Source organism: Corythoichthys intestinalis, chromosome 9 (assembly GCF_030265065.1).
Source record: "Corythoichthys intestinalis isolate RoL2023-P3 chromosome 9, ASM3026506v1, whole genome shotgun sequence".
Lineage (NCBI taxonomy): Eukaryota > Metazoa > Chordata > Actinopteri > Syngnathiformes > Syngnathidae > Corythoichthys > Corythoichthys intestinalis.
The window spans coordinates 10,378,506-10,393,628 of record NC_080403.1 but is presented as its reverse complement, the minus strand read 5'-3'; the positions used below and the strand labels follow the sequence as shown (position 1 = coordinate 10,393,628).

The following is a 15,123-nucleotide window of genomic DNA, read 5'->3' as shown; positions in this document are numbered from 1 at the left end:
AAAAAATGATGCTATGCTATAGAAGCTACATTCAGACTAGAAGAGAGCTCACCGGACCTTTTTGGGGGGGTTAAACAGGAGATTTTAGCCGCTTGGTATCGCTGCTCCAACGCTTTGGAGGGCTGGCTGTGTCCTCTCAAACGATGCTTTGAAATTCATCTGCTCCTGTGGTAATAAGCGGGACAGGGAAGAGATACGAAGAGGCTGAGCACTAATGAAGCTCTCCCATGGTGCTAGTGCAAGTGGAGAGATGCGGCCAACCAAACAGAGCATCCGCGTCCACTGGCTGCGTGTGCTGTGCTCGTCACACGCGCTCGATCAAACACTCACTCCTCCCTTTTTGTCCCACAACAGCTAAAACAGCCATAAAACCTGACCTTGACCCAATATATAAGTCGTTAAATTCACCAATATCTATGTGCCCCCAAAAGAAAGGGGACAGAGTAGAGAAGCTATTTTACCTTGAACTCAAAATTTTCATTTGTTGTCTCGCAAACAACGAATTGTAATTTTTATTTATTTTATTTCATTTTGTTTTATTTTTAATGAAGTACGAGTTAACTCATTGGCCTTAGTATTCTGAAAACTCGTACATTTCAAAACTCGAGATCACCAACTTTTGTTCCACAGTCAAAATAGAGTATATGGCAGAAAACACTCAGGTGACTTGAAGTTCCGCCCTGAGACCCCCAGTCTGGCCAAATTTCAAAATTGTCCTATATGCATGTGTTATACATTATTGGAAAGCTTAAAATCTCAATTTTCCGGTGGAAAATTTTTTGAACAGGAGGGCATTATTTAAAAAAATAAATTAATTTATTTATTTATTAAAACAGCGAAACCCTAACCGGAGGTGAGAGCATAATTAAAGACGTCATGATTTCGAGATATTATCGCGTACTTACCTTGTGTCGATCCAAAAACTCCACGTAGCATGTATCACCTAATGTCAAACACAGATGTGAATGGCCCCAACCGGAATTTATAGGGACTTTATGGGTGAAACATGGTAATATAACAAGGGTCGCGATGCAGAAATCGCAGACCTCAAGGAGAGGTTGAGATGTTCTTTTTCATATATTTACCCTTTTAAACTTTTTTTTTCTTTGTTTGGATCGATAATTTATCATCTAACTTATCGGGGGAAATGCGACAGTGACAAAAAAAATACAATTAAGCGATAGTTATGAGGTAGATAAAGTCTTTTTTTCAAACGAAATGTTAGACATCAATGAATGATTCCAAGCTAAAAATTACAGACATCTTGAATAATATGTATAATTACTTACCTTCTTTTCATGGTTGGATTGCGCGACGTCTTTAGATGGGGGTTTCCAGGGTAAAACGGACAAATTAAAAATAGTTTGGGCGCTTAATGCGCCATGAATCTGCTATGGCTGCATATAGACACATTGTTCTATCAAACACAACAGTTCTTTTGGCTTAAAATACAGCAGTTTATTTTAAAGAGGGGTGCAAGAGCAGAAACTGCTTTTTCAGTCTTGTCTGTGTTTTCCGCCATATCCTATAGACAACTTTCCCTGGTAATTCCACTTTACTTCCTTATGTCTGCCTACAACTTCCATTTTAATTTTTTTTACCATTGACTTCAATGGCGCTGGAGTGGCATCACCCACTAAAACCCCTGAAAAAACACGATTTTAAAATACCGCATCCTTCTGCCATCTTGACATGGGAAGACAACATAAAGAAGTGGCATAGGATGACCAGAAGTAAAGTATTATCCTATATTATTGACTCTATGGCAGCAGATGGAAACGTCATCAGGAAGCGCCGAAGATTCCAGTACCTGCACAAGTATATGTACAGTATATACCTTTTAGTATTTCCTTGTAACAACAAAATCCGTGTCAGTTCTTCTGCATTCGGCAAATGTAAAATAATTTGTACTTTCACCTCATTTTGGTCAATCAAGTGGCTGGCGTATAAATCTATACTCCACGAGTCCACGTCAACACAGGCTGACACGTAATTATAATTTACATTATTCTTTTTATTCTACATATTAGCTTTTACTTCATTTTTTTTTTTTTGCCAGAGATACCAACAGTGACTCAACCAGTTTCACCAATGAGACGTCGCAACAATAATCGCATGACTCCATTATACCAATCAGACTCAAGCTTGCCATTCTAAAATCACGCTGGCCTGTTCAATCAAGTGGTGTCTTTAAAGCACCATAAATAATTAGGTATTTGACATAGAGCGCCGCCATCACCATGACTCGAAAGCCCAGATTCTAATCCCTCTCCAAGTTTTTATTTGGCACCGACTGACCACGGAAAACCGGAGATATGATCCTTTCAGTTTGATAATAGAAAATATGTTTTCTCCACTCAAAGGGACTCATGCTCTTTGGAAGAATAAATAAGTAGATTTTTTTCTCTCGGTTTTTTTTTTTCTTTGGCTTAATGTTGTTATGTAATATGTTATAGTACAGTATAATAATAACAGTTCATTTGTATAACTTTGTATTTCTTTGGCTTAATGTTGTTATGTAATATGTTATAGTACAGTATAATAATAACAGTTCATTTGTATAACTACTCACAATGTTCCTCATTACTTAAGTATTCTTTTGACCAAATACTTTTTTAACCTGTACTTGAGTAATATTATTTTGAAGTAACAGTACTCTTACTTGAGTAAAACGTTTTGCTATTCTACCCACCTAGGTCACCTGGGGATAGCAATTGATAGAAATGGAAAACTGTGGCCTAATGGTAAGCATATCATTTATGCATTCACCTTCCGTACCGCTTATCCTCATTAGGGTCACAGGTGTGCTCGAGTGTATCTCAGCTAACTATGAGTAGGAAGTGGGGTACACCCATTACTGGTTGCCATCTAATCGCAGGGCGCATACTGTATAAAGTAGTCAAACAAGATTTCACACTCATAATCGCACCAATGGAGAATTTGGGGTGTCTAATCAGCCTACCATGCATGTTTTTGGGATGTGGTAGGAAACCGGGGTATCCAGAGAAAACCTGCGCAGGCACAAGGAGAGCATGCAAACTCTGGGGTCTGAGCTTGAACCCTTGTGGTAAGCATGTCTGCTTTAAAAGTCTAAGGAACGTCGTTTGAATCTCGGCTCTTTGGGATTCCTGTTTTTACATTTACTACATGGGGGTACACAGGGTTTTTCTTCTTGCACTTAGGCTTCTTTCCCCAGTCCTGACACATATGCATTCCATCCATCTGTGCTGCTTCACTTCATGAGTAACAGTGGTGCTGGACCCTATCCTAGCTGATTATGGGCAGGAGGTAGGGTACACTCTGAACAGGTTGACAGCCAATCGCGGTCAAAATAAATCTTCATGTTGATATGCAGACAACAATATTTCAACCAATGGACGTCACTAATTGAATTACTTTTTTTTTTTAATTCCTATTGACTAGACAGTTCTGGGTGATATTGTGCTTTTGCTGTCTGCACGTCTGCCTCACAGTCATAAGATTATTGATTAAAATCTCCATTTGGTGTGCATATTCACGTTTTAGCTTCTCACATTTTAAATTATATGCAAGTTGTTAGGTTTATTGATTGTTTGTGAGTATGTCCCCTGTGATTGACTGGTGACCAGTCAAGGGTGCACTCTGCCACTGGTTCATCTAGGACGCAGTAAATATAAATGCAACACTTATTTTCCATTTAAAAATGAATTGATAAAAAATCAGCTGAACTCAAAGCTCTGTGGCTTTTTTTGAATGAATGCCAATTCTGATGTACTTCAGGCTGAACTCAATAGGTTTCATTCATCTTCCATTCCACCTATCCGCATGAGGGTGCTGGGGTCTATCCCAGCTAACTATGGACAGTAAGCCGAGTACACCTTAAATTGGTTGTCAGCCAGTTGCAGGGCACCCATGTCGAATCATGCAGGCCCGAGGAGAACATCCAAACTCAACACAGGAAGACTGGAACCCTTGATTTTCGAACTGTGAGGTGGACGTGCTAACCACTCTACCACCATGCCACCCGAGAATAAGACATACTTTAAAAATTTGAATTCGGCCTTATACTGACATTTTTATTGTTATTGTGCGTAGCCCAAGTTGTAACTGTCTATTTTATTGAAACTTAGAAACACCGATTGGATAGCTTTATGAACTGTATATTTGGAAAGAATGGGCATTTTGTGTATACAGAAAATGTCACAGAGCTTTGGTTCAGCTCATGAAAAATTATAGATGAAAATATGATTAAATGATAGAGTTAGGTTCCACTGGGGCTTACTAGTATTTTAAATACTTATTATTAGGGCTGTCAAAATTATTGCGTTAACGTGCGGTAATTAAATTTTTTAATTAACCATGTTAAAATATTTGACGCAATTAACGCACATGTCCCGCTCAGACAGTATTCTGCCTTTTGGTAAGTTTTACAGCAAGGTTTTTGTGCTGTCTAACAGCGAACTCTTGTGGTCGCTTTGCGACATGGTTTATTGCTTTCTTGCCAGTTCAATATGGCTGCACGATGTCTCGGGCTGACGCCTACGTGGTAATGTTGTGCTTATATGATCCTTGGACAAGATTTGTCCGTAATTATGGTTGTTGTAAAGAATGTACATATTATGTTAATAAGCGAAATGTTATATTTTTTGTATGAGACGCTTTTTGTTTATGTTTAGTGAACCTGTATAGCGTGCTAAGCTAACGTTGTTGCTAATGCAATGCTTGTGTACCTTTTTTTTGTAGTTTTATGACGGTCTATGGTTTGAGGCCATTTTATTAATAAATCAGATGAAAAAGGAAGAAGTCTGATTATTAAGGCGTCGTTCACTAGCTTTGTGAAAAGTAGACGCTTCGGAGTGAGGACAGCATAGACAGATTTAAATGACAGTAGAGTGAAATGCCCACTACAGTCCTTATGTACTGCATGTTGAATGTATATATCCATCTTGTGTCTTATTTTTCCATTCCAACAATAATTTACAGAAAAATATGGCATATTTTATAGACGGTTTGAATTGCGATTAATTGCGATTAATTACGATTAATTAATTTTTAAGCTGTAATTAACTCGATTAAAAATTTTAATCGTTTGACAGCCCTACTTATTATTCTAGAAAGAACTATAAAAGAAGAACTTCAAATCCAAGTCTTGATAGCAGCAAGTGTCAGCAGGTGACAATGAGCAGCAGAGGTTGGCAGCAACCCACTGAAGGACTTAACAACTAAAGGCATAAGGAGCAGAAACACGTAGAAACGACGCCATTCACAAATTATTTCAGTTCTTCTGGCAGTGAGAACACAATTCTGACTGCCACAACGAGATGCATACAGAAAGTTTCTTTTTTTTTTTTTTTTTTTTTAATTATTAGGACACTAACAGTTCACTGTGGTCATACAAGTTATTTGTGCAAGGGGCCGATAATGTGTTTGCTGTAAGGACATGTGATGTATGGAAAATGATGCAGACTAGGTCCGAAAAGTAGTTTGGGCGAGCTAAATATTGCTAAAACAGTATGTCACATCTTTTTTTCTTTCCATACAGTACAGTGTTTTAGATTCATTCATGTGCAACATGTAAAATATTGATAGAGGGATGAGAGCACTTTAACTTGCTTTATTCAGCCGTTTTGTCATCGTTCGACACACTACGGATGCCTGTTTTAAAAGTTTGTTCAAAGAATGTTACATTAATATGTTCACGTCTGATGACAAATGATTATAAATACAAACGTATTTTTCCTAAACAAACACTATTTTTGTTTTTGAGAGTGAGTGTGTTTATAGTAATTGAGCAACAAGTGGCAAACTGAAATACATACATAGAAAAATGAATATATATCAATCAGTTCATTGCTGCCATTGACAGAGGTAGACGTTCAATCCATTTGGATTGAGAGGGGGAAGCAGTAAATGATCATCATTCAGTGCCATTGACAGGCACAGACGTCCAGACTATTTAGAACTCTGAGTCCAGATGGATTTGGATGTCCATCGCTGTCAATGGCTGCAAATAACTTAATATTCAGATGTCCTACGGCATGCTTTGCTTGCATCACATGCTTTAAAAAAATAATAATCATAATAATGTGAAATCTGTCTGACCAATTTCAATTTGTCCATTTTACACACGACTGGTCACCTTTGAATTGCAAGTCAAATATAGACAAACAACCACTCCAATTCACACAATCATATTTTATATTACATTCTATATTATTATCAAGATTTTAAATATCTCATAAATATTGTATTTTTGATTTCATTCCTGGATAAGACTTTAACCTAATATCTACCTAATTAACTGATTTAAAGTATACCTCACCTGATCAGCTGAAGAAAAACGTTTTATCAAGAAATACTGCAACCAAACCTGTTTGTGCTACGCTCATTGGATTAAAGTTCTTCTTAAAAGCCTGCTGGAACTTTCTGTCCGCCGATAACAATGATCCGGTGTATCATTCAAATGCAACTGGTGGGGTACGTGGGAAGCACAGTTAACGACTTGATGTCACATTTGTTGGTTATATGACTTCGTGCATAAAATTGACCAGGATGATAATTTGGCAAATACAGGACAGGACGAGACACAAATACACAAATCTTAACACCATATATTTATCAAAGACAATTTTTCTCTTTTTCAGCTGACCTCTGGAGGCACACTTTAATACCAGCAAAATAGCTTCACGTTTCCCTTGAAGCAAGGAGGCTGTCTTTCCAAAATGACATCCTGACCATTATACTCTGTTTTCAGCCAAGCTAAAAACAGTGTAGATTACCATAGTTCTTCTTTGTGTTATGTCCTTATCATTTTGTGAATTTCTGAACTTCGGCTCAAAATGGTTAGGAGTAAAAGCTGGGAGGAAGCTTGAGAGGACATTAAAACCTCAAAGTGGGAAGTTAAAGCAGCAAAGAGGAGTCTAATCATCTAACGTAGCTCAAGTCATACTAGCTTTAAGATATGACAGAGCGAGCCGTTCTAACATGAACAAAATCAAAACTGTTGAATTTACAGTGATGAAAATAAGTATTTAAACACCCTGCTATTTTGCAAGTTCTCCCACTTAGAAATCATGGAGGAGTCTGAAATTTTCATTGTAGGTGCATGTCCACCGTGAGAGAGACAATCTAAAAAGAAAAATCCAGAAATCACAATGCGTGATTTTCAAACAATTTATTTTTGTGATTCAGCTGCAAATAAGTATTTGAACACCTGTCTATCAGCTACAATTATGACCCTGAAAGACTTGTGAGCCCGCCTATTAAAAATCCACCTCCACTCAATGTATTATCCTGAATCAGATGCACTTATTTGAGGTCAATAGCTGCATAATGACACATGTCCACCCCATACAATCAGCAATACTCAAACCTGTAACATGGCCAAGCGAAAAGCTGTCCAAAGACACAAGAGACAAAATTCTAAATCTCCACAAGGCTGGAAAAGGTTAAGGAGGAATTACAAAGCAGCTTGGAGAAAAAAGGTCTTCTGTTGTAGCAATCACTAGAAAATGGAAGAAGCTAAACTTGACGGTCAATCTCGATGGGAGTGGAGCCCCATGTAAGATATCACCTCATGGGGTCTCAAGGATCCTAAAAAAGGTGAACAATCATCCCAGAACTACATGACAGGAGTTGGTCAATGACAATGAAATGAAAATGAAAAGAGCTGGGACCACCGTTTCCAAGGTTACTGTTAGTAATACACTAATCATGAATGGCACGGAAGGTTCCCCTGCTTAAACCAGCAAATGGAAAGGCCCGACTTAAGTTTGCCTATGACCATTTGGATGATGCAGAGGAGTCATGGGAGCAAGTTTTATGGTCAGATGAGAGCAAAATAGAACCTTTTGGTCATAATTCCACTAATCGTGTTTGGAGGAAGAAGAATGATGAGTACTATCCCAAGAACACCATCCCTATTGTGAAGCATGGGGGTGGTAGCATCATGCCTCGGGGGTATTTTTCTGTGCATGGGACAGGACGAGTGCACTCTATTAAAGAGAGCATGACTGGGGCCCTGTATTGTGAGATTTTATCGAACAACCTCCTTTCCCCAGTCAGAGCATAGAAGATGGGTCGTGGCTGGGTCTTCCAAAATGACAATGACCTAAAGCACGTAGCCAGGAAAACCGAGGAATGGCTCTGTAAGAAGCATAACAATGTTCTAGCACGGCCTAGCCAATCTTCAGACCCAAACCCAATGGAAAACCTTTGGAGGGAGCTCAAACTCCGTGTTTCTCAGTGACAACCCAGAAACCTGACTGATCTAGAGAGGATGTGTGTGGAGGAGTGGGCCAAGGGCCCTCCTGCAGTGTATGCAAACCTGGTGGAAAAACTACAGGAATGGTTTGACCTCTGTAATTGCAAACAAAGGCTACTGTACCAAATATTAACATTCGTTTTTTCTCAAGTGTTCAAATACTTACAGTGGGGCAAATAGGGATTTAGTCAACCACTATTTGTGCAAGTTCTCCCACTTGAAAATATTAGAGAGGCCTGTAATTGTCAACATGTGTAAACCTTGGGCAATACGGACTTTCAACTCCCTCCACAGATTTTGTATGGGGTTGAGCTTTAGAGACTGGCTAGGCCACTCCAGGACCTTGAAATGCTTCTTACGAAGCCACTCCTTTGTTGCCCTGGCTGTGTGTTTGGGATCATTTTCATACTAAAAGACCCAGCCACGTATCAACTTCAACGCCCTTGCTGATGGAAGGAAATTTTCACTAAAAATCTCTCAATACATGGCCCCATTCATTCTTTCCTTTACACAGATCAGTCGTCCTGGTCCCTTTGCAGAAAAACAGCCCCAAAGCATGATGTTTCCACCCCCATGCTTCACAGTGGGTATGGTGTTCTTTGGATGCAATTCAGTATTCTTTCTCCTCCAAACACGAGAACCTGTGTTTCTACCAAAAAGTTCTATTTTGGTTTCATCTGACCATAACACACTCTCCCAGTCCTCTTCTGGATCGTCCAAATGTTCTCTAGCGAACCGCAAACGGGCCTGGATGTTTACTTCTTCAGCAGGGGGACACCTCTGGAAGTGCAGGATTTGAGTCCCTGACGGTGCATTGTGTTACTGATAGTAGCCCTTGTTACTGTGGTCCAAGCTTTCTGTAGGTCATTCACTAGGTCCCCCCGGGTGGTTCTGGGATTTTTGCTCACCGTTCTTGTTATTATTTTGATGCCACAGGGTGAGGTCTTGCATGAAGCCCCAGATCCAGGGAGATTATCAGTGGTCTTGTATGTCTTCCATTTTCTAATAATTGCTCCCACAGTTGATTTCTTTACACCAAGCGTTTTACCTATTGCAGATTCAGTCTTCCCAGCCTGGTGCAGGTCTGCAATTTTGTCTCTGGTGTCCTTCGACAGCTCTTTGGTCTTGGCCATAGTGGAGTTTGGAGTGTGACTGACTGAGATTGTGGACAGGTGTCTTTTATACCAATAATGAGTTAAAACTAGGGCTGTCAAAATTATCGCGTTAACGCGCGGTAATTAATTTTTTAAATTAATCACGTTAAAATATTTGACGCAATTAACGCACATGTCCCGCTCAGAAAGTATTCTGCCTTTTGGTAAGTTTTACAGCAAGACTTTTTGTGCTGTCCAACAGCGAACTCTTGTGGTCGCTTTGCGACATGGTTTATTGTTTTCTTTCCAGTTCATTATGGTTGCACGACGTCTCGGGCTGATAATGTTGTGCGTATATGATCCTTGGACAAGATCTGTCCGTAAGTATGGTTGTTGTAAAGAATGTACATATTATGTTAGTAAGCGAAATGTTATATTTTTTGTATGAGACGCTTTTTGTTTATGTTTAGTGAACCTGTATAGCGTGCTAAGCTAACGTTGTTGCTAATGCAATGCTTGTGTACTTTTTTTTGGTAGTTTTACGACGGTCTAAAGAGGACAATGGTTTGAGGCCATTTTATTAATAAATCAGATGAAAAAGGAAGAAGTCTAGTTATTAAGGCGTCGTTCACTAGCTGTCTAGCTTTGGAAAAAGTAGACGCTTCGGAGTGAGGACAGCATAGACAGATTTAAATGACAGTAGAGTGAAATGCCCACTACAGTCCTTTTGTACCGTATGTTGAATGTATATATCCATCTTGTGTCTTATCTTTCCATTCCAACAATTTATTTTACAGAATATATATATAATTTACAGAAAAATATGGCATATTTTATAGACGGTTTGAACTGCGATTAATTGCGATTAATTACGATTAATTAATTTTTAAGCTGTAATTAACTCGATTAAAAATTTTAATCGTTTGACAGCCCTAGTTAAAACAGGTGCCATTAATACAGGTAACGAGCGGAGCCTTATTCAACCTCGTTAGACCTCGTTAGAAGAAGTTAGAACTCTTTGACAGCCAGAAATCTTGCTTGTTTGTAGGTGACCAAATACTTTTTTCCCACTCTTATTTGGAAATAAATTCTTTAAAAATCAAACAATGTGATTTTCAGTTTTTTTTCCACATTCTGTCTCTCATGGTTTAGGTTTACCCATGTTGACAATTACAGGCCTCTCTAATCTTTTCAAGTAGGAGAACTTGCACAATTAGTGGTTGACTAAATACTTATTTTCCCCACTGTATATGCAGCTGTATCCATCCATCCATCCATCCATCCATCCATCCATCCATCCATCCATCCATCCATCCATCCATCCATCCATCCATCCATCCATCCATCCATCCATCCATCCATCCATCCATCCATCCATCCATCCATCCATCCATCCATTATCTTCCGCTTAGTCCGGGGTCGGGTCGCGGGGGCAGCAGCTTTAGCAGGGAAGCCCAGACTTCCCTCTCCCCAGCCACTTCAGCCAGCTCCTCCGGCGGGATAACAAGGCGTTCCCAGGCAAGCCGAGTGACATACTCTCTCCAGCGTGTCCTGGGTCGACCCTGGGGCCTCCCGCAGGTGGGACATGCCCTGAACACCTCTCCAGGGAGGCGTCCAGGAGTCATCCGAACCAGATGCCCGAGCCACCTCAACTGGCTCCTTTCAACGCGGAGGAGTAGCGGCTCGACACCGAGCCCCTTCTGGATGACCGGGCTTCTCACCCTATCTCTAAGGGAGAGCCCGGACACCCTGTGGAGAAAACTCATTTCGGCCGCTTGTATCTAGGGATCTTGTTCTTTCGGTCACGACCAAAAACTCGTGACCATAGGCGAGGGTAGGAACATAGATCGACTAGTAAATTGAGAGCTTCGCCTTTTGGCTCAGCTCCTTCTTCACCACAACAGACCGGTGCAGAGTCCGCATCACTGCAGACGCTGCACCGATCCGCCTGTCAATCTCCCGCTCCCTCCGACCGTCACTCGTGAACAAGACCCCAAGATACTTGAACTCCTCCACTTGGGGCAGGATCTCATCCCCGACCCGGAGAGGGCATGCCACCCTTTTCCGGCTGAGGACCATGGTCTCGGATTTGGAGGTGCTGATCTTCATCCCAACCGCTTCACCCTCGGCTGCCGCCCCAGTGAGAGTTGGAGGTCGCGGCTTGATGAAGCCAACAGCACCACATCATCTGCAAAAAGCAGAGATGCAATGCTGAGGCCACCAAACCGGACACCCTCAACGCTTCGGCTGCGCCTAGAAATTCTGTCCATAAAAATTATGAACAGAATCGGTGACAAAGGGCAGCCTTGGCGGAGTCCAATCCTCACTGGGAATTCGACTTACTGCCGGCAATGCGGACCAGACTCTGACACCGGTCGTACAGGGACCAAACAGCCCTTACCAAACAGCTCGGTACCCCGTACTCCCGGAGCACCCTCCACAGGACTCCCCTAGGCACACGGTCGAATGCCTTCTGCAAATCCACAAAACACATGTAGACTGGTTGGGCGAACTCCCATGCACCCTCGAGGACCCTACTGAGGGTGTAGAGCTGGTCCACTGTTCCACGGCCGGGACGAAAACCACACTGCTCCTCCTGAATCCAAGATTCGACTTCCCGACGGACCCTCCTCTCCAGCACCCCTGAATAGACTTTACCTGGGAGGCTGAGGAGTGTGATCCCTCTATAATTGGAACAGACCCTCCGGTCCCCCTTTTTAAAAAGGGGGACCACCACCCCGGTCTGCCAATCCAGAGGCACTGTCCCCGATGTCCACGCGATGTTGTAGAGGCGTGTCAGCCATGACAGCCCTACAACATCCAGAGCCTTTAGGAACTCTGGGCGGATCTCATTTACCCCCGGGGCCTTGCCACCGAGGAGCTTACCAACCACCTCAGTGACTTCAACCCCAGAGATTGAAGAGCCCACCTCAGAGTCCCCAGACTCTGCTTCCTCAAATGAAGGCGTGTCGGTGGAATTGAGGAGGGCTTCGAAGTATTCTCCCCACCGACTCACGACGTCCCGAGTCGAGGTCAGCAGTACACCATCTTCACTATACACAGTGTTAATGGTGCACTGCTTTCCTCTCCTCAGACGCCGGATGGTGGACCAGAATTTCCTCGAAACAGTCTGGAAGTCGTTTTCTATGGCCTCGCCAAACTCCTCCCATGTCCGAGTTTTTGCCTCGGCGACCGCCGAAGCTGCAGTCCGCTTGGCCAGCCGGTACCTGTCAGCTGCCTCCGGAGTCCCACAGGCCAAAAAGGCCCAGTAGGCCTCCTTCTTCAGCTTGACGGCATCCCTTACCGCTGGTGTCCACCAGCGGGTTCGGGGATTGCCGCCACGACAGGCACCAACTACCTTACGGGCACAACCCCGATCGGCCGCCTCAACAATGGGGGTGCGGAACATGGCCCACTCGGACTCAATGTCCCCCACCTCCCCCGGGACAAGGGAGAAGTTCTGCCGGAGGTGGGTGTTAAAGCTCTTTCTGACAGGGGATTCTGCCAGACGTTCCCAGCAGACCCTCACAATACGTTTGGGCCTGCCAGGTCTGGCCAGCATCTTCCCCCGCCATAGGAGCCAACACACCACCAGGTGGTGATCAGTTGACAGCTCCGCCCCTCTCTTCACCCGAGTGTCCAAAACATGCGGCCGCAAGTCCGATGATACGATTGCAAAGTCGATCATCGAACTTCGGCCGAGGGTGTCCTGGTGCCAAGTACACATATGGACACCCTTATGTTTGAACAATGTGGTTGTTATGGACAAACCGTGACGAGCACAGAAGTCCAATAACAAAACACCACTCGGGTTCTGATCGGGGGGGCCGTTCCTCCCAATCACGCCCCTCCAGGTCTCACTGTCGTTGCCCACGTGAGCGTTGAAGTCCCCCAGAAGAACGAGGGAGTCCCCAGAGGGGACGCTCTTCAGCACACCCTCCAAGGACTCCAAAAAGGGTGGGTACTCTGAACTGCTGTTTGGTGCATAAGCACAAACCACAGTCAAAACCCGTCCCCCCACCCGAAGGCAGAGGGAAGCTACCCTCTCGTCTACTGGGGTAAACCCCAACGTACAGGCGCCAAGCCGGGGGGCAATAAGTATGCCCACACCTGCTCGGCGCCTCTCACCGTGGGCAACTCCAGAGTGGAACAGAGTCCAACCCCTCTCGAGAGGACTGGTACCAGAACCCAAACTGTGTGTGGAGGAGAGTCCGACTATATCTAGTCGGAACTTCTCTGCCTCGCACAACAGCTCGGGCTCTTTCCCTGCCAGAGAGGTGACATTCCATGTCCCAAGAGTTAGCTTCTGCAGCTGGGGGTCGGACCGCCAAGGCCCCCGCCTTTGGCTGCCGCCCAACTCCCTACGCACCCGACCCCTTTGGCCCATCCCACAGGTGGTGAGCCCATGGGAAGGGAAACCCACGTTGCCTTTTCGGGCTGTGCCCGGCCGGGCCCCATTGGGACAGGCCCGGCCACCAGACGCTTGCCTTCGAGCCCCACCTCCAGGCCTGGCTCCAGAGGGGGGCCCCGGTAACCCACGTCCGGGCAAGGGAAACTTGAGTTCATTTGTTTTACTCATCATAGGGGTCTTTTTGAGCCATGCTTTGTCTGGCCCCTCACCTAGGACCTGTTTGCCATGGGTGACCCTGCCAGGGGCTTAAAGCCCCAGACATCATAGCTCCTAGGATCTTTGGGACACGCAAACCCCTCCACCACGATAAGGTGATGACTCACGGAGGGGTGCAGCTGTATCACACAAATAAATTGTTTAAAAAACAAAATCATGCATTGTGATTTCTGGATTTTTCTTTTTAGATCAGCTCTCTCATAGTGGACATGCACCTACGATGAAAATTTCAGACTCCTCCATGATTTCTAAGTGGGATAACTTGCAAAACAGCAGGGTGTTCAAATACTTATTTTCTTCACTGTATAGTTTTGTTCATATTTCTTCATTGTATATTTTTGTTCATATTGATGTCATGTGTTGTTACACTTTTTGTCAGAAATCATTGAGCCTCCCTACTCAGAGATCAATAAAATTAAATACGTAAATTAAATTTTCCATACCAGCTAAGCTATTTGAATGGCAAACAAATGATGCTTTGCTCAAAGGTGTTGCCATCTTATATGCCAATGCCATACTGAAAAATTGAAGAGGTGGCTACTCATGCGCAGGATCCCTTCACCTGCCTATTCCATTCCACCTGGAATTACTAACATGTTTAAAACGTGAAAAATGTTTCAAGAATTCATTTTGTCATCTTTGTCATCAAAGTTTGTCATCTTTGACATGATATAACATAATCTGATGCAGTAAAATGTAATGGTTGCAAAGTGAGTTATCCTACCTGCCAAAGTGAAGCAGCTGGATAGTGAGTTCAACTATTTCGCCTGGTTGACAACATGTAGCACAAAAGACGCATCTTCTTCTTTTCGGGGGTGGCAATCGAGTCAAAGACAGGGAGGAAAGGACAAAGACTGTCGACTGACTAGGCTAAGTGATCAGTTTACCTGTCCGCTTGGGGTAATGGTTTCATCGTCTAGAATCTTCCTGAATTATTTACCTGGGTGTGTAGTATTTTTGCGTTGAGTACAACAACTTGTTGACAGCTAATGTGAAATTCATGAAATATGAATCTTCATTATTTTTTGTCCTTGAGAAAAGGCACCAATAGATTACAGTGGATGACCATCTTTGAATATACTACTAAAAAAAGAGACTGATTATGTGATTTATGCATGAAAAATAAAATGTCGTCAAATTGTGTAGGACAGATGATAATG

General features: G+C 43.0%; 1 protein-coding gene across 10 annotated transcripts in view; it reads right to left on the bottom strand.

The window, feature by feature from the left end:
* Positions 1-14,802, bottom strand: part of cacna1da (calcium channel, voltage-dependent, L type, alpha 1D subunit, a) — a 216,684-nt gene extending 201,882 nt beyond the window's left edge. For 9 of the 10 annotated variants that reach the window (XM_057846663.1, XM_057846661.1, XM_057846664.1 and 6 more), the window contains exon 1: positions 58-243. The gene's annotated coding sequence lies outside the window, so the exon portion shown is untranslated. Of the gene's footprint in view, positions 1-57; positions 244-14,687 lie in introns of those variants that run through there. The other variant, XM_057846662.1, reaches the window with a different exon arrangement.
* Positions 14,803-15,123: the final 321 nt, after the last annotated feature.